The sequence below is a fragment of the Hemiscyllium ocellatum genome, chromosome 35 (genome assembly GCF_020745735.1).
Source record: "Hemiscyllium ocellatum isolate sHemOce1 chromosome 35, sHemOce1.pat.X.cur, whole genome shotgun sequence".
In the NCBI taxonomy this organism is placed as follows: Eukaryota; Metazoa; Chordata; class Chondrichthyes; order Orectolobiformes; family Hemiscylliidae; genus Hemiscyllium; species Hemiscyllium ocellatum.
Genome location: NC_083435.1, coordinates 11,381,693 through 11,406,930, shown reverse-complemented (window position 1 = coordinate 11,406,930; position 25,238 = coordinate 11,381,693). Strand labels below are relative to the sequence as shown.

Genomic DNA, 25,238 nt, shown 5'->3' with positions numbered 1-25,238 from the left:
TGGTTGGCATGGACAAGTTTGGGCCTGTCTCTGTGCTATACAATTCTATCAATATCTGACTCTAAGGCCCTAAATAAGGTAGCAATGACTGAAGATCCAGAGTAAATGTGGGATAATTCCGAGGTAACTAACATTTCATTGAGTCGAAATAATGAATTTCAAAATAATCTCGATGAAGCTGGAATCCGAGCGGCAAGGATATATATTCTGAAGAAATTTGCAAATAAAATTACAGCAGGTTTATTCTCTTGGATTCATTGATGAATTAATTTGTTTAGAAACCTTGCTTTCACTCTAGCGAATCACAGTTTCTTCAATCAAATCAACATCTATTTCCAAATTTGATTCTGCACTCCAATATAAATTATACATAAACATAAATATTGACAAAATCTGAATAGGTTCTGCACACAGAGTGCTACAGTAATTATTTTTATCAAACAAACATTTTCTTTGAGATGACTTAAGGATTATTTCACCAAAGGTAATGAGTAGAGAGCAACAACTCCGGGATAAATGATAACTGTGACTCCAATTACATTGCAGTTTGTACCAGCTGAACGGTTTCAAACATGGTTAAATATTATCTGATCATGACAGAAATGATTAGTTCACCCATCACTTTCAAATCTGAGGTTTTCAAATTTTCCAATTTAATGAAAGAGCAGTAACATTCTGGGCAATAGTTACAGACCTGAGCAAAACAAGACCAGTTTCTCAATGTTATTAAACCATGTGTGGGATATACATTACTGACACATGGTGAAAGTCTAAAGAAGATCAGTGCGACATTTTTATTTTGACTGAGCCCAGTCTCCCTGGAAACATACCACTGACCCTGCAGGGACATGAATTGGTGTCTCCTGGAAAGACTCCACTTGCCCTGCAGGGAAATGATTTGGTGTCACCCCCTGAGCCCAGACTGAGGCCCACTGACTGATTCATCTCCAACACCGTCATGTAGCGCCACCTCCCGCCTGTGGAGCAACATTACAGGCAGGAAGGTCCCCGGGTTCCTGCAGCTCACAGCTCATTCTACCCAGTCAGTCCCTCTCTACAATTGAGCTTCTATTTGTTTCTTCTCTCCCCCTCCTTCTCTCCCCCAGACTGAGACCGACCCCGATCAGTTTACAGCTGGCAGGAAGCAGGGGGACGGGGTGAAATTATGGGATGGATCTGTCAGTGCCCTTTAATCCCGCAGATTGTCAGCGGGGCGGAGTTTTTCCCGCCGTCATTCCCTCCCGGATGGAAGATGGGAAAGAGCCTCTCAGTGAAAGTGTGGGTGAAAGTGTGGAGATGGGACATGGTGTCCGCATTGTAAAATGACACCTGTCCACCCACATAGTCCAGGAAAACCCCGATCTTCCGGGGATTCACACTCGGGGAGAGGGTGGTCCGTGAGGCGGAGGTGGCGGCTAAATAACCGCATCCGGGATACAGCCTCACAATCCAGAATCCAGTCTCCGGGCTCAGGATGATTCCCCCCTTTCCTCTTCACGGACTCTCAGGCCATTCCTAGAATCCACCAGGTCTTCTCCCCCACCTCCACTTCCCAGTAATGTCTCCCTGATGTGAATCCCTCTGATCCCAGGACATAGGGACAGGAATCAAATCTCTCCAGGGAGTCAGGGAGGGGCTGTTGTGTATCTCCAAATCTCACACTGGTCCGGTCCTCAGACAGGATGAGCAGGGGATGCGCTGTGTTCGGATCCAGAGTCAGAGAGGCTGGAGCTGGGGGAGAGATCAAATAACACCGTCAGAGAGAGGGAGGGAAAGACAGGCAAGGGAAAGTGAGGGGAGCAGGGAGAGAAGGAGGGGATGCAGGGAAAAGGGAGTGAGTGAGAGAGGGTGCAGTGAGTGATGCGAGTGGAGGAACGAGTTGGAAGGATGGGAAAGGCAGTGGGTTCGAAAGGAGGAGTGAGCGAGGTGAGAGGGTTCATTTGGAGGGAAGTGTTTAGGGAAATGAAGAACAAAACCCTCACCTTAACATTAACCTTATCGCAGGGGGGAGGGGAAAGTTAAAGAGAGGGGGGATGTGGGCGAGAGGGTGGAGAGTGAGGAGGGGTGGGAGAGTGAGGAGGAGAGAGCGAAGGGGTGGTATGAGAGAGAAGAGGTCTGGAGAATGAGGGGGAGCTCAGAGGAAGCTGAGCACTGGGAGGGTTAAGTGCTCAGGTGAGAGTAATGAGAAGTGGTCAACCGAGGGCTGGGGAGGGAGAGAGCAGGCCTGGGAGTGCAGCATCATCTGGAGAGTCAGGTGGAGTGGGAGAAGAAGGGGGAGACGAAGTGGCAAGTGTGAAGGTAGTGGCAAATGGGAGTGTGCTGGGGATGGTAAACTGAAGCAGATTGTGAGGGGAGAGTGAGGGGCAGAGTGTGTGGCAGAAGTGGACGGAGAAGAAGCACATGGGTGTGGGGAAGTAGAGTGTGAGTGAGAGGAGAGCAAGGGGGTATGAGACAGCAAAGGGGAGTGTCAGACTTTGGGGGCTTGGAGGGGGTGGGGAGAGCAATGGGAAGAATGAGGGGTGTGGAAGAGGTTGGGGAGAGTGAAAGAGTTAGTGAGTGTGAACGGTATGGACAGGTTGGGGAGAGGGCAGCATGAGGGAGAGGAGAGACTGGGAGATAGGGATGGGACATGGACTGCAATGGGAGATGGGACAAGATTTGAAGACGAATAGGTCCAGGACGGAGATATGAATTAGGAGGGGAGAGTGAGTAGGAGACTAAGGGTGATGGAACTGAGAAGGGAGAGGGACACGGAGAGCAGAAGGAGAGGAGGGAAGAGAAATGGGGAAGTGAGCACAGGGAGGAGTGTGATAACAAAATGAGTGTCAGGGAGAATGGAGAGTGAGGAAAGCAGACAGTAAGTGGTTTTAAGGGTAGGGAACAGTAAGTGGTAGGTTGTTGAATGCAAGAGGAAGGGGAGAGTGAGATGATGTGAGTGGATGTCAATGAGGATAGTGAGGAGAGGCAGGAGTGATGGGTAGCAAGGGAGTGGGGAGTCTGAGGGAGGGTAGAGTGAGGTTGCATTTTTAAGGGAGGTTTCAGGGAAGGGAGAGGGAAGCATGATGGGGAGTGAGAGGAAATGAGGGATAGCTTTTTAAATTTGAGATCAGGAATGGGAGAATGAAGAAATGGGACAAGTGATGGAGGAGGGAATGAGTAGAAGCTAAGTAAGGATATGGGAGAAGGTGTGGAGGTTTTGTGAAGGAAGGGGACTTTTCGGGGTGGGGTAGGAGAGAGTCAGTCATAGTGTAGAATGGGAGGGTGCAGACAGAAAGTCTGCCAAATAAGTGGACGTTTGAGGATTGGAGATCGGGAGAGTGAGTTGAGAGATGAAGTTGCATTGAGTGAGGGGAAGAGAGAAAGTGAGGTGAGAGTGAGAAGGAAGGGATGGCTGAGCTGGAGGGAAGAAAGACAGGTTCCTTTTGGGCATGGGAGGGATGAGTGAGTGGGGGAGGAAGATGTGTGGCAGGGAGTGACGAGATATATGAGAGGAATGGGTGAGTGGGAGTCTGGGGAATTAATCTGTATGTGGAAGTGAGAGAGCAAAATAAGGGAATTCTGGAGGTGAGTGATTTGGAGGATGAGGTGGAGTCTGTGAGGGAGAGAGGAGAGTCAAGGTGAGGTAACTGTCGGACAGGGGTTTCAAAGGAAGGAGACAGTCAGGTCTTGGAAGTTGAGAAAGTCTGTGGAATGTGAAGATTAGATTAGATTCCCTGCAGTGTGGAAACAGGCCCTTCGACCCAACAAGTCCATACCGACTCTCCAAAGAGCAACCCACTCCCCTCTGACCAATGCGCCTAACACTAGGGGCAATTTAACATGGCCAATTCACCTGACCTGAACATCTTTGGACAGTGGGAGGAAACCAGAGCACCTGGAGGAAACCCATGCAGACACGGGGAGAATGTGCAAACTGCACACAGACAGTCGCCCAAGGCTGGAATTTAACCTGGGACCCTGGTGCTGTGAGGCAGCAGTGCTAACCACTGAGCCATCGTGAGTGAATTTGAGGATGAGGTGGACAGGGAGAGAAGTGGAGGCGAGAGTGAAGGGGAAGGTGATACTGAGGAGGCAAGATTAAAAGAGAGGGGAGATCAGAGTTGGAGAAATCATGGCAGAGTGATAATGGAGGAATCGAGTGGAAAGGGAGGGTAAATGTGAGATGGGAGTGAGGTACAGTGTGAGGCAAAAGGTGAGACCAGAGACTGCGGGGAGACTGACCAGATTGGGAAACTGTGCTCGAGGGGATAATGAGAGAGAGCTGAGAGGGTGTGAGGAGTGAGCAGAAGGAGGCTGTGATGTTGAGGGTAAAGGGAGAACAGGAGGGAGTGAGGGAGCATTGATGGGGAGGGAGATTGGAGAGTGTGGGCAACCAGACTGTAAGGGGGAGGTGGAGGGACAAGGAGAGTGAGGTGGAGGGGAAAATGAGGAAGAGGGAAGAGGTTGTCAATGAAGGGGGTGGGGGAGGACTGAATGGTGAACAATCGAGAGGACTAGATAGATGTGGTGAATATAGAGGTGAGTGGGGTGGAGGGTGGAGAATGCAGTGAGGCCATGGTCTGTCAGGCTAAGGGACAGTGAATGAGAAGAATGAGGTTGAGAGGAGAGTGATCGGATGGGAAGCTGAGCTGGAGGGGACAGTGAATGAGAGGGAAGAGTGGATGAGAGTGAGCAGTATGGCAGAGAGGGTGTGGGAAAGGTGAGGGTGGGTGGTAGGGAGAGTAAGGTCAAGAGAATAGGAGTGGCGAGTGAGCAGAAGGGAGACAGTGAGAGCAAGAGGGAGTAGTGTGGGAGATCAGGAGGGAGTGTTGGTTAGAGGTAGGGGGTGGTGAGTGAAATCCATGGAAGAGTGATGGGGAGGGAGGGGGGAGGAGAGTGGGGCCTATATAGAGACAGACGGGGAATGCAGTGAGGGGCACAGACTGCAGGGATAAAGAAACTGAGGAGAGAGTGATGGGGTGAATAAAGAGGTAGGCTGTATACGAGGTCATGAGTGTGGAAAAGTTGAAAGGCAAGGGATAACAGAAAAGGAGAGGGAAATTGGCAGCGAGGGGGAGGGGAATGAAAATGAGGAGGGTGTTTCTGAGGAGGAGAATCGGGAAGGGGAGGAGAGAGGGAAAGGGAGACGTGTGGGGTGAGTGAGGGGTGTGACGATGCTGTCCCTGTGTTTTCTTTCGGGGGTTGGGGGGGGGGGGCGGTGTTGTGGTCATAACGGCATAAATTCCCAAGTGTCTGGTTTTAGGGCCAATTTGATTAGAACTAACAGATACTGTCTCAGGTTTTTAAAAGGCTTTCAAGTTTTTTTTAAAATAAAACACTTTACAATGAAAGAGGAGTGGCCATTTCTACCAGGTCAGCTTCGCTTGGTTTTGGTTTGATTTAGTTTGGTTTTAGCAATCGGTCAGGTTTTTGAGGCTGTTGTACAAAGAAACAGCTCCATGCTGATCCTCTCTCTCTCTCTCTCTCTCTGCCTCTCTCTCTCTGCCTCTCTCTCTCTGCCTCTCTCTCTCTGCCTCTCTCTCTCTGCCTCTCTCTCTCTGACATCTCTCCTGTAAGAATCTGGGCTTGAATTTTCTTTTTGCCAAGGCAGTATTTATGGGGATGTTGCAAATATTTGGAACAACATCACTAAGTCGGAAGGATGTTGTGAAACTTGAAAAGGTTCAGAAAAGATTTACAAGGATGTTGTCAGGGTTGGAATATTTGAGCTATAGAGAGAGGTTGAATAGGCTGTTTTCCCTGGAGTGTTGGAGGCTGAGGGGTAACTTTAACTGTAAAGGTTTATAAAATCATGAGTGATTGGGCCAGCTGTATCCCTCCTGGAATATCCACTGTGCAACTGCTGAAAACAACTAGAAATGTTAAGGTTTGGACTACTTTCTTGAGGGGGTGTGGCCTGGTCCATAACAGGGGAGTGAAGAGTCAGGAGGATGTGAGTGTCAGAGAGTTGCACTGAGGTGGGGAGTAATTGGAGAGTCGGCTGGAAGAGAAAATGAGGGGAAGTGTGAGGCTAAATAGACAAAGTCTCTTCCCTGGGGTGGGGGGGTCCAGAACTAGAGGGCTTAGGGTGAGAGGGGCAAGATATAAAAGAAACCTAAGGGGCAACATTTTTATGCAGAGGGTGGCACTTATATGGAATGAGCTGCCAGAGGAAGTGATAAAGGCTAGTACAATTGCAGCATTTAAAAGGCATATGGATGGGTATATCAATAAGAAGGGTTGAGAGGGATATGGGCTGGGTGCTGGCAGGTGGGACTAGATTGGGTTGGGATATCTGGTCAGCATGGACAAGTTGGACCAAAGGGTCTGTTTCTGTGCTGTACATCTCTATGACTCAAAGTTGTGATTGAGTCGATTGGGTTTTTAAGTAGTTATATTATTCTAAATTCAGTTTTCTTCTGTTCATGTGTAAATAAATACTTCTCTGTTTAAAGCTGAGTGATTGGGCCAGCTGTATCCCTCCCGGAATAGCCACTGTACACCTGCTGAAAACAACTAGAAATGTTCGGGTCTGGGCTACCTTCTTGAAATGTCTTGAGGGGATCTGGCTTGGTCCATAACAGGAGAATGAAGAGTCACAGGATGTGAGTGTCAGAGAGTTGGAGTGAAGTGGGGGAGTAATTGGAGAGTCAGCTGGAAGAGAAAATGAGGGGAACTGTGAGTGACAGGAGAGAGTGAGGACGGGTAAATATGAGGGTAAGAGGGCCAGATGAGTGATGTGTTTGATGTTGGTGTAGGATGAGTATAAAATGTGAGGAGAGACGGAGCAAGGGGGAGTGCAATTGAAGTTTTAAAATAGTGATGGAAAAGTCGAAGTTTTAAATTGGATGAAAGCCAGTTTTGATGGTATTAGGCAAGATTGTTCAAAAGCTGATTGGGGACAGATATTCGCAGTTGAAGAGATGGCTGGAAAATGGGAAGCCTTCAAAAATGAGATAATGACAGTTCAGAGATAGTACAATCCTCTGAGGCTGAAAGGCAAGGTTTGTAGGTGCCAGGAATGATGGATGACTGGAGAAATTGAACTTTCTGGTTCAGAAAAAGAAAGAAGCATACATCAGGAAAATATAGCACAGATTGAGTGAATCATTAGAAGTGTACAAAGGCAGTTGGAGTACACTTAAAAGGAAATCAAGAGGGCAAAAAGGGGATAGACCAAAATCTTTGGCAAATAGTGTTTAGGAGAATCCAAAGGGATTCTATAAATGCATTGAGGACAAAAGGGAAACTGGGGAGATAATAGGGCCCCTCAAAGATTAGCAAGGCAGCCTCTGTGTGAAACAGAAGGAGATGGGGATATTACTAGGTGAGTATTGTGCATCACTGTTGACTGTGGAGAAGGACATGGAAGATATAGAATGTGGGGAAATACATGGTAACATTTTGAAAAAATGTCCATATTTCAGAGGCGCCCCAGCACTTAAAATGCATCAAGGTGGATAAATCCCCAGGACCTGATCAGGTCTACCCTAAAACTCTGTGGGAGGATAAGCAGGTGATTGCTGGGCCCCTTGCTGAAATATTTATATCATCTATAGTCACAAATGAGGTTCTGGAAGACTGGAAGTTGGTAATGTGGTGCCACTATTTAAGAAAGGTGGTAAGGAAAAGCCAGGGCACCATAGACCGGTGAGCCTGACATCGGTGGTGGGCAAGTAGTTGGAGGAAATCCTGAGGGTCAGGATTTACATGTATTTGGAAAGACAAGGACTGATTGGGTTTGGTCAACATGGCTTTGTGCATGGGAAATCATGTCTCACTGACTTGTTAGGATTTTTGAAGGAATTACAAAGAGGATTGATGAGAGGAGAGTGGTTGAAGTGATCAATATGGACTTCAGTAAGGCATTTGGCAAGGTTCCTCATGGATAGACTAGTTAGCAAGGTTAAATCTCCTAGAACACAGAACTAGCCATTTGGATACAGAACTGGCTTGAAGGTAGAAGACAGAGGATAGTGGTGGAGGGTTAATTTTCAGTCTGGAGGCTTGTGACCAGTGGTGTGCCACAAGGATCAGTGCTGGGTCCACTGCTTTTTGTCATTTATCTAAATAATTTGGATGAGAATACAGGTGGTAGAGTTGGTCATTTTACAGGTGACACCAAAATTGCAGGTGTAGTGGACAGCGAAGAAGTTTATCTCAGAATACAATGGGATCTGGATAAAATGGGCCAATGGGCCGAGGATTAGCAGATGGAGTTTAATTTAGATAAATGTGAAGTGCTGCATTTGGAAATGCAAATCCGAGCAGGATATATACACTTAATGGTAAGGTCCTGGGGAGTATTGCTGAACAAATTGGGGTGCAGGTTCAGGGTTCAATCAAAGTAGAGTCACAGGTATATAGGACAGTGAAGACGACGTTTGGTATGGTTTCCTGTATTGATCAGAGTATTGAGTTTAGGAGCTGGGAGGTAATACAGTGGCTATAGAGGACATTGGTTCGGCCACTTTTGGAATATTGTTTGCAATTCTGGTCTCCTTCCTATCAGAAGGATGTTGTGAAATTTGAAAGGGTTCAGAAAAGATTTACAAAATGTTGCCAGGCTTGGAATATTGAACGATAGGGAGATATTAAATCGGCTGGGGCTGTTTTCCCTGGAGCGTTGGAGGCTGAGGGGTGACCTTATAGAGGCTTATAAAATCATGAGGGGCATGGATAGGGTAAATAGGGGAAAAAGGTGCTGGGGATCCAGAACTAGAGGGCATAGGTGTAGGGTGAGATGTCTATGTGTGTAAGATGCTTGAGATGCTAGATGAATATTTCACGTCAGTGATTTACTGTGGAGAAGGAAAAATTTTAAAGAGATCTAAGAAGCAAACGTTTTCACACAGAGGGTGTTGCATGTGTGGAGTGAGCTGCCAGATAAAGTGGTGTAGGCTGGTACAATTACAGCATTTAAAAGGCATCTGGGTGGGTAAATTAATAGGAAGGTTTTAGAGGGAAATGGGCCACATGCTTGCAAATGAGACTAGATTAGTTTAAGATATCTGATCAGCTTGGAAGAGTTGGGCTGAAGGGTCTGTTTTTGTGCTGTACATCTCTATGATTCTCTCTGATAATGTGGCCTAAATGGAATGGAAAATGAGATGCTGTTCTTCCAGTTTGTGCTGAGTCTCGAGTTGGAAAGAACAGGATCTCATTTCCCACTTGGGGACCCTGCAGCCTTCAGGAGTTAGTATTGAGTTCAATAATGTTAGGGCCTGAACACCTTCTTCCATGTCCTTTACCCACACGGACATCCCAGGCCCTGTCATGACATCAGGTACTTTCAGTACAGCCAGCCCTATTTCACTTCCTTTTAGTCCCCACTATCAGGTTTTCTGTCTCCCTGGCTCACCATTATCCATCCCCTCATCAAATATGTTGCCAGGGACTGGACCAGTTCAGCAAAGACTGAGTCAAGGTAAAAATTGATGAGCTCAGTGGGGCAGGAGCAGAAACAATGAGTTTGTTTGTGAATTTTGGGAAGGAAGTAGACGTGAGCTGTGTGGGGCTGGTGGGCTGTCAGCTTGGAGGCAGTGCTCTCAGATCCAACCCTGACTTTGTTATGAAGCCTGCTGATCAGGGTGGGGCTGTTATAGTCTGACAAACTGACCTCTGCATTGCAGAGACTGAGCACCAGCTCTCAGATACCTCCTCCAATCGCTCCCTGGTCTGTGAAGCCACAATGAAACATCAGCCCACTGTGATAACCACGGCCACTGACCTCATTTGATCTGGTGATCTCCCCCGTACTACCTCCCAGCTGATAGTCCCCCAACCCAACACTGCTCACTTCTACCATCTTGTGAACATTCACAAACATGACTGTCTGGGCAATCCCATTGTTTCTGCCTGCTCCAACCCTACAAGAACGCATCACTTCCTACCTTGATGCTTTACTCCAGTTCCAAAACTTCCAATTTGCGGACTCCAGCCACATCCTCTTTACCATGGATGTGCAATCCCTCTTCACCTCCATCCCCCATCAGGATGATCTCAGGGCTCTCTGCTTCTTCCTGGAACAAAGGCCTATACCGTCCCCACCCTCCACCACCCTCCTCCCCTTGGCTGAGCTCATCCTCACCCTGAACAATTTCTCTTTTAACTCCTCTCATTTTCCTCAGGTCAACATTGGTCACAGTTAAACTTGTCTCTTTGTGTGGTAGTTGAAACATTCCTTGTTCTAGTCCTATTCTGGACCCCAACCACAAGTCTTTCTGTGGTATGTCAATGATAACATTAATGCTGCCTCACTCTCTCAACTGGAAAAGTTTATCACTTTCACTTCCAACGTCCATCCCGCTCTCATCTTAACCTGGTCCAGCTCTGACTCTTCCATTCTTTTCCTGGGAATAGACAGGCCACCAATATCCATTATTAACCCCTGACTCCTACTGCATCCTGCTCCATGTAACAATTCAATTCCATTCTCTCAATTTCTCCATCTCCATCACATTTGTTCTGATGATACCAACTTTGACAAGGGAGCCTCCAAGATGTCCACTTTCTTCCTCAACCAAAGATACACCAGCAATGTTGTTTACAGGGCTGACCCATCTCTCACAATTCTGTCCATGTCCCCATGTCCTTCCAGAAACAACGATAGGCTTTCCCTTGTCTTTCCCTACCATCCCACCAGCATCCACATCTAGAGGATCATTAGCTACAATTTCAGCCACGTCCAGTGAAATGCCACTACCAAACACATATTCCCCTCCCCTCTCTTATCTGCCTTCCGCAGAGACCATTCCCTCAGAGACACCCTGGTGCAATCTTCCTTCACTCCCACCTCACCGCCACAGTTTCACAGTACCTTCCCTGCAACCGCCGAAGTTATAACACCTGCCGATATACTTCCTCTCTCCTCGGTATCCAAGATCCAAACTGTACCTTCCAGATGAAGCAGCACTTTACCTGCACTTCCAGCAATTTAGTCTACTGTATTTGCTGCTCACAATGTGGTCTCCGCTCTATTGGGGAAACAAAGCGTAGATTGGATGACCACTTCGAAGAGCATCTGCTTTCCACCCAAAAAAGACCCTGAGCTTCCTGCCACTTTAACACAGCATTCCTGATTCCTGATGAAGGGCTTATGCCCGAAAAGTCAATTCGCCTACTCCTTGGATGCTACCCGATCGGCTGTGCTTTTCTAGCACCACACTTTTCAACTTTAACACACCATCCTGTTCCCAGCCCAATATCTTCATGCAGTGCTCATTTTCTGCTTGCAAACGTTGCATTCCTCTGGAGTTAGTATCGAGTTCAATAATTTTATGGTCTGAGTTTTTCCATGTACTAGCTCCCCCACCCAACACACCAGGCCTTTTTTAAGATTGTCTGACATTGCAAGTGTCCTTTTGATGGCCATTAACAGCAATAAACTCTCCTACATAGATCATTATCCACTCCTTTTTCTGTCTAACTGCTCTTCTCTATCTTTGGGTTCTAACCGCACCTATCATTTACTCCTTACTCCCTCCCTCCCCCCTATCCTCTGCATATAAACTGCCATTTCCCGAGCTAGAATCTGTTCTAAGGAAGCATCACTCGAACTGAAATATTAACTCTGATTTCTCTCCACAGATGCTGCCACATCTGCTGAGCTTTTCAAGCAACTTCTTTTTTTGTTTCTCACACATTAGATATGTGCCTGTTAACAATGGCTCTTTAATGTCTACATGTCTTCCTGATATTATGATAAAAACTGTTCCTCCAATGTAATCCCAGATGGAGCTAGCCCAGTCTTCTCGAGAAATCATATTTCCATGCTCAAATCCTCTGGTTAGACAGAACCCTTCACTGCTGGGACACACAGAGCTGATGGCCTCAGATACTTAGAGTCATAAAGATGTACAGCAGCAAAATGGAGCCTTCGGTCCAACCCGTCCATGCCGACCAGACATCCCAACCCAATCTAGTCCCACCTGCCAGCACCCGGCCCATATCCCACCAACCCTTCCTATTCGTATACCTATCCAAATGCCTCTTAAATGTTGCAATTGTACCAGCCTCCACCACATCCTCTGGCAGCTCATTCCATACACATACCACCCTCTGCGTGAAAAAGTTGCCCCTTAGGTCTCTTATATATCTTTCCCTTCTCACCCTAAACCTATGCCCTCGAGTTCTGGACTCCCCACCCCAGGGAAAAGACTTTGCCTATTTATGCTATCCATGTCCCTCAGAATTTTGTAAACCTCAATAAGGTCACCCCTCAGCCTCCGACACTCCAGGGAAAACAGCCCCAGTCTGTTTAGCCTCTCCCTGTCGCTCAGATCCTCCAACCCTGGCAACATCCTTGTAAATCTTTTCTGAACCCTTTCAAGTTTAACAACATCTTTCCAATAGGAAGGAGACCAGAATTGCACGCAATATTCCAACAGTGGCCTAACCAATGTCCTGTACAGCTGCAACATGACCTCCCAACTCCTGTACTCAATACTCTGACCAATAAAGGAAAGCATACCAAATGCCTTCTTCACTATCCTATCTACCTGCGACTCCACTTTCAAGCAGCTATGAATCTGCACTCCAAACAGACCCACAGAAAGTATGACATTTCTAGGGAGATTCACTCTGAATTAACAACTTGCGATGTGAAGATGCAAACTGGGGCCTGAGAACTCCTGCACAACTAGATCTATCATCAGAAAAATGAATACACATGTTTACCTGGGTGAATGCTGTGTGACATTTCTCTCCAGACTGTGTACTGTAAAGGGCCGGTGAACTGTGCGAGAGACAGAGAGCCATCAGCAGTTGAGAGTTTATTCTCCTCCTCGCAAATCCTGTAAATATCAAACAGTTGACATTGTAAATTCTGCTTTTTTCAAATATTTATGAAATCATTTAAATGTTCTAGCTTTCACTGTTATTCATGTTTGAGTTAATGAGCTAGAAAGTGAAATGTTTAGCTTATTTTTGTAACTGATCCAACAAGAATTCAATAATGCAAGGGCAAGAATTGGAAATCCCCCGGTCCAGAGAAAGGCCCATGTTCTAAAAACAGATTATTTACTGAGACATCACACCCACGGAGATAATAAACATATCCTCCATCCTTTTGCCGTGTTGTAAAGAGAGCTTGTAGAACAGAGACAAGAAACTGAGACATCTAAAAGCCTTTTTATAAATATATTAAGGACAAAAGGGGTTACACTTTTAGGGAGAGAATAGGCCCCCTCAAAGATGAGCAAGGCAACCTTTGGGTGGAGCCGCAGGAGATGGGAGAGATACTAAATGAGTATTTTGCATCAGTGTTTACTGTGAAGAAGGACGTGGAAGATATAGAATGTGTGGAAATAGATGGTGACATCTTGAAAAATGTCCATATTTCAGAGGAGGAGGATTAGATACCTTGAAATGGATAAAAGTGGATAGATCCCCAGTGAGGTGCTGGAAGATTGGAAGTTGGTGAATGTGGTGCCACTATTTAAGAAAGTTGGTGAGGAAAAGTAAATTCAAAGTGCTGTATTTTGGAAAAGCAAATCAGAGCAGAACTTACATGGAAAGGTCCTGGGAAGTGTTGCTGAACAAAGAGACCTTTGAGTGTAGGTTTAAAATTCCTTGATAGTAGAGTGGCCGGTAGATAGGATAGTGAAGAAGCCGTATGATTTCCTTTATTGGACAGAGCATTGAGTACAGGAGTTAGGAGGTCATGTTGTGGCTGTACAGGACATTGGTTAGGCCACTGTTGGAATATTGTGCGCAATTCTGTTCTCCTTCCTATTGTATGGATCTTGTGAAACTTGAAAGTGTTCAAAAAAGACTTACAATGATGTTGCCAGAGGTGGAAGATTTGAGCTATAAGGAGAGGCTGAATAGGCAAGGGCTGTTTTCTCTGGAGCACTGAGAAACCTTAGAGGTTTATTGAACCATGAGGGGCATGGATAGGATAAACAGTCAAGGTCTTCTTCCTGGGGTGGGGGAGTCCAGAAGTAGAGGGCATCGGTTCAAGGTGAGGGGGGAAAGATATAAAAGGGACAGAAGAGGCAACACTTGCATGCCAAGGGTGGTGCATGTATGGAATGAGCTGCAGAGGAAGTGATGGAGGCTGGTAAAATTGAAACATTGAAAAGGCATCTGGATGGGTATATAAATAGGAAGGGTTTAAAGGGATATGGTCCAAGTGTTGGCAAATGGGATTAGATTAAATTAGGGTAACTGGTAAGCATGGACGATTTGGCCCAAAGAGTCTGTTTTTGTGCTGTACATCTCTATGACTCTCTGACTCTGTGATTCCTCCTTTCAACTCTAACTGTCTCAGGTTGTAATGCAGGGAGAGGGATGGTCATTCCCTGGAAACATGTCTCTCTCAGGTTCAGCGGGAAGGTCACAGTCACACAAACAGCCCAAATCAGGGCAATGATCACTTCCAGCCTGAGAACCAGGTTGTATTATTTACAGGCATCTTGTCATTGTTTACAATACTGTAGAACAGTTTTATGAAATCTAATAAGGTTTAAAACCTGTAATGAGCTTCTTGTAAATACACGTGTGTGAACGATAACCAGAGTTCCTGCCCCTTTAAACCAGAAAATAACCCCATAATAACCCGTCCCTGAGTTACTGAGCAAACTGGGCAGAGTTTCAGGAAAGAGCATGTCCCACCTTCTCTTCCGACCAGCTTCCTCCTGAAAGAAATGAATCACAAACAGTGAGGATGGCAGTAACAGATTTCAGGAGGAGACAGACAGACTGCTGAAATGAGCAGACACAAACACGGAAGTGGAAAGTGATATATTTTGGAAGGAAGATTGAGGATAGGGTAAAATAAACTGAAATTGACCATCAGTCCCGCTCACAGACACAGTGACTCTCACACTCCCACTGTACAAAGACATGCCCGCAAGCTCTCCACATGGACTGGAACTGGATTACAATGGGAGTTCCAGGAAATAATTAAACTTGGGGAACACGGAGATAATAACAAAACATGACACCCCATTCCTGGGAAAATGTCGGTATTCCTGAGAACCTGCAGACAATGCAGCAGCAGTTACAAAAACAGATTACTGGAAAATCTCAGCAGGTTTGGGAGGATCTCTGGAGAGAAATCACAGTCAATGTTTCGAGAACACTGACCCTGATTCAGTGACAACAGCAGAACCATCCGATCAGTCACAAGTTCAGTTCAGTTTTTTGCATTAAATCCCATATTATTTTTACAGTTGTCATCATGTCCAAAATCTGTCTGAAATAACCTGCAATATCAGCCCTCACCTTCAGAAACATCAGCTCGTCTTTTTGCTCCATCTGTTTCTGCAACTTTGAGAGTTCCTCTTCAATAGAATTTAAATTCTCCTGAATCTCTCGAAGGTTTTTCTCCATTGGTTCTACAATCCTCTCCTCTTCTTCCCTGAGATCTCTGAGTAAACGCTGCTCTTTCTCAGTGAGAATCTGGTGCATTTTAGTGAACTCGGATGTGATGTGGGTCTGCAGACTGCTCGCCTGTTCCTACCAAATGAAACGTGAAACCTCATTAATGTCCCGCGATAAAGGGAACAAAACTAACCGAGATCCCAGAAAATCAGCACAGGGAGAGCTCACCCTCACTTCGGAAATCTTCCGTTTCTGGGTCAGTTCAACTTGGAGAACCGCCGATTTCTTCTCTGTGAGAGAATCTAAGGAAGATTTCAGTTGATCCTGGAATTGGAAAATAAAATTACATTCTTCAAGTGTTCGCCCCTGAAAATGCGACAAAACTTTTAAAAAATATTTAACGCTGCAGGAGAGCAATTATCAGCGATAGAGTTCCTGTCTCTGGTCCCTGTTGAAGGTGTCTGAGTCTCCCTGCTCCGGATGTGTCTCATAGAATGGCCTGAAGCGATTGATTAGAAATATCGATTACAAAATACAATGACTTGGAGATTCCGATGTTGGACTGGGGTGTACAAAGTTAAAAGTCACACACCAGGTTATAGTCCAACAGGTTTAATTGGAAGCAGTAGCTTTCAGTGCGTCCCTCCTTCATCACGTGCTAGTGGAGGGCTCAATCCTAGCACACAGAATTTACAGCAAAATTTTAGTGATGTAACTGAAAGTATACATTGAAAAATTGATTGTCTGTTAAGTCTTTCATCTGTTTGAATATCATGATAGTTTCACTTCTTTCATATGTAAATCACGAAACCTTTTTTTATAAAAAAGTTGCATTCTCGGGTAAGCTGTTAACAATGGTGATAGCTAGACAATATGTTGAAGGTGTTAGCCCCCTGTGTTCTCTGTTTATGCCATGATGTTTAGATTGATTCTCATTTAAAAAGTGAGATAACGGAGTTTTACAGCAAGGAACCGTAATGACCTCCTCAGGAGCCAGACTCGTGCTGCAACCGACAGGGTACCCTGCGTTGTTCAGTATTTCCCAGGAGCTGAAAAACAAGCCATGTTCCTCGTGACCTGCAACACATGATCAATGAGGATGAGCGCCTCACCAAGACCTTCCCCACACCTCCACTGCTTGCCTTTTTCTTTTTCTTCTCTTTCAGTAAATATAGGAGCTTCCCGAGGACCTGGAACAGTAGGTATTAGAGAATGAATCACCACTTCTTGTGGGTTCAGGGCTGCTTCCCTAGCCATTTCATTGGCTAGTCTATTTCCCCTAACTTCTGGTTCATTTCCTTTCTGCTGACCATTTACATGCACTACTGTTATTTCTCGGGGGTGTAATAGGGACTCCAAGACCCGTTTCATCAATTCTTCATGTACTAATTCCTTCCCCCGGCTGTTGATCAGTCCTCTTTCCTGCCATATCTTTCCGAAAGTGTGCACAACACCAAAGGCATATTTGGAGTCAGTATATACAATTCCCTCTTTATTCTCTAATGCCCTCAGGGCTCTTTCCAATGCATAGAGTTCGCAGGTCTGAGCTGACCATCCATTAGGCAAATTTCCTGCCTCCACCACACTACCTTTTGTCCCATCTATGACTGCATACCCATTATGTCGTCTCCCTTCAGTCACCCAGGATGATCCGTCTATAAAAAGTCTAGCCCCTGCATGACGTGGAACATCTCTCAGGTCCATACGGACCTTAGTTTGGTATTCTATAATGTCAAGGCAGTCGTGAGGAGATTCTCCTTCCCCTTTCCAAAGAAAGGCAGCTGGATTTAAACAATTGTCTGTGACCAACACTAGATCATCCTTTTCTATTAATATTGCCTCATATTTCAAAATCTGTGAATCTGTCAACCATCGCCCAGCTTTTTGGTTTTGGATCGTTCTCACTTGGTGTGGGGTGCTTACTATTAGGGCTCCCCCAAATGTAAGCTTTCTGCTTTCCTCCACCAACAGTGCAGTGGCAGCCACAGCCTGCACACACTCAGGCCGACCCCTGGAACCAATAGCTTCGAAAGATATGCTACTGGCTGTTTCATTCCTCCCCTTTCACCCCAGAAACAGTCATTGACTGTGTCGACATTTCTACTTCCTTCGGTTTAAAATTCAGCGATGACCGTGCTGCCCCCATATCTACTAGGAAGACTACCTCTTCCCTACAGGGTCCCACCTTCAAATTTATCAAGGGTTCCTGGTGGGTCCCTGAGGGCAGGAACCCCTGACACCCCTATCCATTATCAAAATTCATAAGCGGAATTGCTCTTTCTTCCCTTTGTAGATCAGGACACTCCCACCTAAAATGTCCTATCTTTCCACAATAATAGCATCCTTCCTGTGGAGACCTCCATCTCTGCCCCTGTCACTCGAACCCTCTATCAAATGCTCCCCCTTGTCCTCTCCCTCTCCCCTTTCCTCTCTGCCCTACATGCTGTCACCCGCTGCTCCGGTTGCTCAATATTGGTTCCATTCTTTTCTTAACTACCTCATTAACCGTAGCTACCATCATTTTCACCGTCTGTTTCTGTCTCTCATCCTCTCTCTTTACAAACACTTTCTGTGCCTCTCTTAACAATTCATCTAATGGTTTTTCGCTCCACCCTTCTATCTTCTGTATCTTTCTCTGTATGTCTGGCCGTGCCTTTGTCACAAAATGTACTTTCAAAAGACCCTGTGCCACTGGGTCCTCAGGATTCATTCCAGAGTATTTCCGCACTGAGTCTCTTAATCTCTGCAAGAAAGCTGAAGGAGCCTCATCTCTCTCCTGACTAACTTCAAAGGCTTTAGTCAGATTCTGCAACTTCGGAACAGCCTCTCTTATTCCTTTTAGAATCAGGTCTTTCAATTCCCTCATTTCTTCTCTATGCTCTGGGTTTTGATTTTCCCACTGGGGGTCTCGGAGGGGAAACTTCATCTCTCCATGTCCAGCATCCCCATCTCCAATCGGGTGTTCCATGTCCCATATTTTAATGGCTGCTCCCCGTATAAGTCCCCTTTCCTCCCCAGTAAATAGTATATTCAAAATAGACATTAACTCAGCCCACGTATACAGACTGGGCCCCAAAAATTGATCAATTTATTCAGACAACCCTACCGGATCCTCAACCAGGACCTTCATTTCCTTTTTAAATGTTTTGACCTCCCCACTGGTGAGGGGGGCACTTACAAACCCAATCTCTTTGTCCCCTATTGGTACCTCCTGAAGGGGATAAGTCATTACGTTCTTCCCCTTTTTCTTTTTTTTTAAGAAATATTACAATATTTCTAGCTTCCCATAACTTCAAATACTAATTCATCAATTCATGCTTGACCAACTCCTGTTCTTTTTACAGGTCATGACTGTCTTCCTATCAGTTTCTAACTAATCTCTTTATCCTTACATAAAAGCGATTTATGGAGGACAGTTGAAGTTTCAGTTCAACATTAGATTGTAGTAAAAACAAAAACTCCTATGGCTAATATCTGTGACCTTGGATTCGGCCATTCCTCACTTGTAAATATATTTATATATTTACGTTCATTTATTCAGCATTTAATATTTAAAATGTAACATGCATACAGTTCCCAATATTGAAACCCACTGTAATCACCCAATTTAAATCCAAAATTAGTTTTCTTAAGTAGTCCTGACCAATTATTGCTCAATTACAATACTATAGGTCATGAAATAATCAGAGCTGCCTTAAAAGAATTTGTCTGTTCAAGTTAAAAAGAAACTTCTAATGCATGAACAATGGCCAAATCCAAGGTCACAGATATTAGCCATAGGAGTTTTTGTTTTTACTACAATCTAATGTTGAACTGAAACTTCAACTGTCCTCCATAAATCACTTTTATGTAAGGATAAAAGAGATTAGTTAGAAACTGATAGTAAGGTAGTCATGACCTGTAAAAAGAACAGGAGTTATCACCATTTTTTTTTCATAATCTCTAATGAATCCTTAACCTTAAAAGAAAACATGTTAAGTTTCCATAATAAAAATCAGATTTAAAACAATCCTGGAACTCAAGCTCCAGGGAATAAAGTGCAAACATTCAATCACCAACAAACAAATGTGCATTCAAACCAAATCACAAAGGGTTAAACTTTCTACCAGCTGTACAGCTCTTTTCATTCACTCTCTCTCACGCATTGACATATAAATGCAGATATTTACAAACCCAGTCTTCGTCCGACCTGTACTTTGGCCAGAAGACGTCGGGATGAAGAATGGATTCCTTAATCCAAACAAAGCAACAATATTTAATCATCTTTTTCCCTTGTACAAGTATCACTTGTCCAATTCCACAACACCCTGCCCAACGGACTTTCTGGAGGTATGTTGTAAGGGACCCCGCCTCCATTTCCATTGCCTTGTTCTTCTTCAGTTTTCCCGGAGGCTTTTTCCTTACCCACGGCACAACCCATATTGAGTTCCTTCGTTAGTCCCTTATTAACTACTAAAACTCAATCCCAGCCACCAAGGCAATACTTAAAAGTGAATTTTCTTACCTTGGTCTGTGCACAGAGTTGCCTGGCCCCTTTTTGCCATATTTCCTATCAATCTCCTGTCACTGTCTGATTCAGATGTCTCTCTTGTGGGATTCATACCAGTCGCCCAAGGGAGCGGACCAAACCGGGACACGAGACCGCTCCTCAATGGGGAACGGGACGCGTCTTCCCAGTGTCCAGGGCCAGCCACTCCCCCCTGCAATGGAAGAACATCCCGGACAGCCCTCAATTGTGAGAAACAAAGCTCACTCACTGCAATAATTTCAGTCCGAGACAAGATCTGAATCAGTAGTGCCTTTTATTTCACACTTGCAAGTGGGTGTGATGTCCACAAGGCAAGGACAAAACATACTGAATTCAACAAATACTCGATATTTATATAATTTGGTTCCTACATTTTTTTCCTTATTTCATTGTCCCGCCCCCGTTTACATCCTCCACTTCCCTAAGACCGGTACCCATTACTCCTGTTTATCTCTTGTCTTATTCGGCCTTGTCTGTGACAAAATGCTTATTCCTGTTCTCAAGGCCATTTGACCTCCTCCTGCTGTGGGCACATCCTTGCCTTACCATTATTTACTCCCTCCATCTGTGCTGCCCTTCACAGCATCTTATCACTAAGCCCTTTTAATTGGGGTTTGTTCCTGTGTTTCTGTCAAAGTGGGAAACAGATGTTTATACCTACTGTTTATACAGGCCTGTCTTCACAGCATCTTATCTAGTGCCTGTATTATCTACCATTGTTTTGCAGTCCCGTTTCTTTCTTGCATACATTTTTAGCCAATACAAAAAAAAAATTATGCATTTCCTCCACATAGTTCCCATTCTTGTTGACTCAGCTCCTGGCTGAAACAATTACACACTGATGTGAGTTCATTCACCTTGTATCAGAAATTATAATTGCAGAATTGCAGAAGTAACATTAATTTACCTATAGCATAGCTGAAAATGTGTTGCTGGTTAAAGCACAGCAGGTCAGGCAGCATCCAAGGAACAGGAAATTCGACGTTTCAGGCCAGAGCCCTTCATCAGGAATGAGGAGAGTGTGCCAGGCAGGCTAAGATAAAAGGTAGGGAGGAGGGACTTGGGGGAGGGACGATGGAGATGTGATAGGTGGAAGGAGGTCAAGGTGAGGGTGATAGGCCGGAATGGGGTGGGGGCGGAGAGGGCAGGAAGAAGATTGCAGGTTAGGAGAGCGTTGCTGAGTTCAAGGGAATCGACTGAGACAAGATGGGGGGAGGAGAAATGAGGAAACTGGAGAAATCTGAGTTCAGCCCTTATGGTTGGAGGGTTCCCAGGCGGAAGATGAGGCGCTCTTCCTCCAACCGTCATGTTGTTATGTTCTGGTGATGGAGGAGTCCAAGGACCTGCATGTCTTCGGTGGAGTGGGAGGGAGAGTTAAAGTGTTGAGCCACGGGGTGGTTGGGTTGGTTGGTCCGGGCGTCCCAGAGGTGTTCTCTGAAGCATTCCACAAGTAGGCGGCCCATCTCCTCAGCATAGAGGAGGCCACATCGGGTGTAGCAGATGCAATAGATGATGTGTGTGGAGGTGCAGGTGAATTTGTGGTGGATATGGAAGGATCCCTTGGAGCCTTGGAGAGAGGTAAGGGAGGAGGTGTGGGCACAAGTTTTGCATTTCCTGCGATTGCAGGGGAAGGTGCCGGGAGTGGAGGTTGGGTTGGTGGACCTGACGAGGGAGTCACGAAGGGAGTGGTCTTTGTGGAATGCTGATAGGGGAGGGGAGGGAAATATATCCCTGGTGGTGGGGTCCGTTTGGAGTTGGCGGAAATGACGGCGGATGATACGCTGTACACGGAGGTAGGTGGGGTGGTAGGTGAGAACCAGTGGGGATCTGTCTTGGTGGCAGTTGGAGGGGCGAGGCTCAAGGGCGGAGGAGTGGGAAGTGGAGGAGATGCGGTGGAGGGCATCGTCGATCACATCTGGGGGGAATCTGCGGTCCTTGAAGAAGGAGGCCATCTGGGCTGTACGGTATTGGAACTGGTCCTCCTTGGAGTAGATGCGGCGGAGACGAAGGAATTGGGAATATGGGATGGAGTTTTTACATGGGGCAGGGTGGGAGGAGGTGTAGTCCAGGTAGCTGTGGGAGTCAGTCGGTTTATAGTAGATGTCTGTGTTGAGTCGGTCGCCTGAGGTAGAAATGGAAAGGTCTAGGAAGGGGAGGGAGGAGTCTGAGACAGTCCAGGTGAATTTGACGTCGGGATGGAAGGTGTTGGTAAAGTTGATGAACTGTTTGACCTCCTCGTGGGAGGACAAGGCAGCGCCGATACAGTCATCGATGTAGCGGAGGAAAAGATGGGGGGTGGTGCCAGTGTAGTTGCGGAAGATGGACTGTTCCACATATCCTACAAAGAGACAGGCATAGCTGGGGCCCATGCGGGTGCCCATGGCAACTCCTTTAGTTTGGAGGAAGTGGGAGGATTGGAAAGAGAAGTTATTCACGGTGAGGACCAGTTCAGTCAGTCGAAGGAGGGTGTCAGTGGAAGGGTACTGGTTGGTACGGCGGGAAAGGAAGAAGCGGAGGGCTTTGAGTCCTTCGTGATGGGGGATGGAGGTGTATAGGGACTGGATGTCCATCGTGAAGATAAGGCGTTGGGGACCAGGGAAGTAAAAATCATGGAGGAGGCGGAGGGCATGGGTGGTGTCCTGAACGTAGGTGGGGAGTTCCTGGACTAAGGGGGACAGAACCGTGTCGAGGTACGCGGAGATGAGTTCAGTGGGGCAGGAGCAGGCTGAGACAATGGGTCGGCCGGGGCAGTCAGGTTTGTGGATTTTGGGCAGGAGGTAGAAACGGGCGGTGCGGGATTGTGGGACTATGAGGTTGGAGGCGATGGATGGGAGATCCCCTGAGGTGATGAGGTTATGGATGGTCTGGGAGACGATGGTTTGGTGGTGGGAGGTGGGGTCATGGTCAAGGGGGCGATAAGAGGAGGCGTCCGCGAGTTGGCATTTGGCCTCAGCGATATAAAGGTCAGTGCGCCAAACTACTACCGCGCCTCCCTTGTCTGCCGGTTTGATGGTGAGGTTGGGGTTGGAGAGGAGGGAGTGGAGGGCTGCACGTTCTGAGGGTGAGAGGTTGGAGTGGGTAAGAGGGGTGGACAGGTCGAGTTGGTTAATGTCGCTGCGGCAGTTGGCTATAAATAGATCGAGGGCGGGTAAGAGGCCAGCACGGGGTGTCCAGGTGGATGGGGTGTGTTGGAGGCGGGAGAAGGGGTCCTGATGATCTCCAGCATCTGCAGACCTCACTTTTTACTCGAAGATGTGATCTCCAGCATCTACAGACCTCACTTTTTACTCTTTACCTATATCGTACACAATTAAACCTGTTCCACTATAACCTAGTGCCGTGTGATTTTTAACAAAATACAATGTTTACCTTGTATATTCCAACAGCCTCAGTGATCGGCAGGAAGCGGTGCTCTCTGTGTTCCCGCGAATCTCTACAAATCAGACAGATCAATTTCTTGTCAGTTTCACAAAACAGTTTCAGATCTTCCTGATGTACCTCACAGTGAAGTTTACTCTCATTCTCTTTCGTTTCCAGCTTTAATTTTCGAGCCTCCTCGGCCAGATTCGCTAAGGCCCGATTTACCCTGAGGTTTCTTTCCGGAAACACCTCTCTACATTGCGGGCAGGAGTTTATCTCCTTCTTTTCCCAACTCTGGGTGATACAGGAGCGGCAGAAGTTGTGTCCACACTCCAGTATAACCGGATCGGTGAAGAAATCCAGACAAATGGGACAAACTGCCTCCTCGGACAGTCTCAGGAGCTGCTGTCTGGAAGCCATGATCAATCTCAGCGCTTCCTGTTTCAAACCGTTCCCAGTCTCACTGTTCCTCCGCAGTTCATGAATTTCCCGATGAAATTCACTGCAAACAATTGTTACTTTAAACTTTCTCCTTTCGATATTTTGACAGAGACGAAACGAAATATTCATACATTGAAGAAGAAACACAACTTGAACAGAGGGAGAGAGATGGACCCTGGTCGGGAGGGTGAAGAGGCACAGAGTGCTGTCCCTTGGGGTGAGACAGAGAGGGGGCGGGGTCACAGGACACAGAATGTATAGTAAAAGATCAAAGCATCATACACTGATGCAAGGTATTGGACAAACCTAGGTTGCTGTTAAGTCTTTAATCACTGAAAATGGGTTGTAGGTTTCGGTTGATTGCTCTGTAAATCCCAGAATTTGATCCGCCCCACCCCTCCCACTGACCAATTACAATAATCCTTACCTGCATCCACCTCTCATCTCCTTTCCCCAGCCCCACCTCCTCCCTCTAAAATTCTGCGTTCCCCCAGCTAATTGTGAGGGTTTCTGCTCTTCCCATGCTATTGATTAGATTCCCTACAGTGTGGAAACAGACCCTTCGGCCCAACAAGTCCACACCGACCCTCTGAAGAGTAACCCACCCAAGCCCATTTCCCTCTGACTAATGAACCTTACACTATGGGCAGTTTAGCATGGTCAATTCACCTGACCCGCGCATCTTTGTGACTGGGGGCGGAAACCGGAACACCCGGGGTAGGGTGCCCACGCAGGAATGGGGAGAATGTGCAAACTCTACAGAGACAGTGAACCTGGGATCCTGGTGCTGTGAGATAGCAGTGCTACCCACTGTACCGTCCCAATTCTGACCTGCTGTGCTTTTCCAGCTTCACATCTATTGACTCTGACTTCCGGCATCTACAGCCCTGACTGTCTCCCAGTTCCCGTCTCTAGGACACTGTAAATTTTTGCTATAAATTCTGTGTTACGATCGAGCCCTCCACTATCACTTGATGAAGGAGCGCCGCTCCGAAAGCTAGTGTGCTTCCAATTAAACATGTTGGACCATAACCTGGTGTTGTATGATTTTTAACTCCAAGTTCCCGAGTTGTTATCCCCTTCACAGTGGTTGAGATTCCCGCTGTCATGGTTTTCAGCGGGGAGTCTCAGATTTCCTTTTGAGAGGAGAGGAGGGGAGCTGGGAGACCCCCTGCTGTTGCGATACTCGGCTCCCTTCAATTTGGACTCAGGCAGTAACTGCCTCTCTTAGACTTTCCACACTGTAAGTCTAATCTAATCATTCTCCCTGACCCGCTGAGTGTTATCTTTTGTTTTTTTGTTAATTTGGTTTGTTGCTTGTAATTGTCAGAACAATATCAAATCAATTGTATTCAACATATAACCACACATGACTGACTAACATGGATAAATAGACTGTTTCGACAGGTCCAGAATATCACTGCCCTGTCAGACAATTGAAGGGAAGGAAACTGCTATGTCTTTGGGAGGTTACTTTACAATCGAATGGGAGCCTGTCTTGAGATGATTTAGTCATCCATTTAGTGAGACTCTTGTAAATACTGATTTGAAAACCTGTCAGATTGGAAAGTGGTGAGTGAGCTGGTTCGTTATGGATGTGATG

At 46.2% G+C, this 25,238-nt stretch overlaps 1 pseudogene; it reads right to left on the bottom strand.

Annotated features, from left to right (window-relative positions):
- Positions 1-631: 631 nt before the first annotated feature.
- LOC132832962 (zinc-binding protein A33-like) lies at positions 632-23,961 on the bottom strand (annotated as a pseudogene).
- Positions 23,962-25,238: the final 1,277 nt, after the last annotated feature.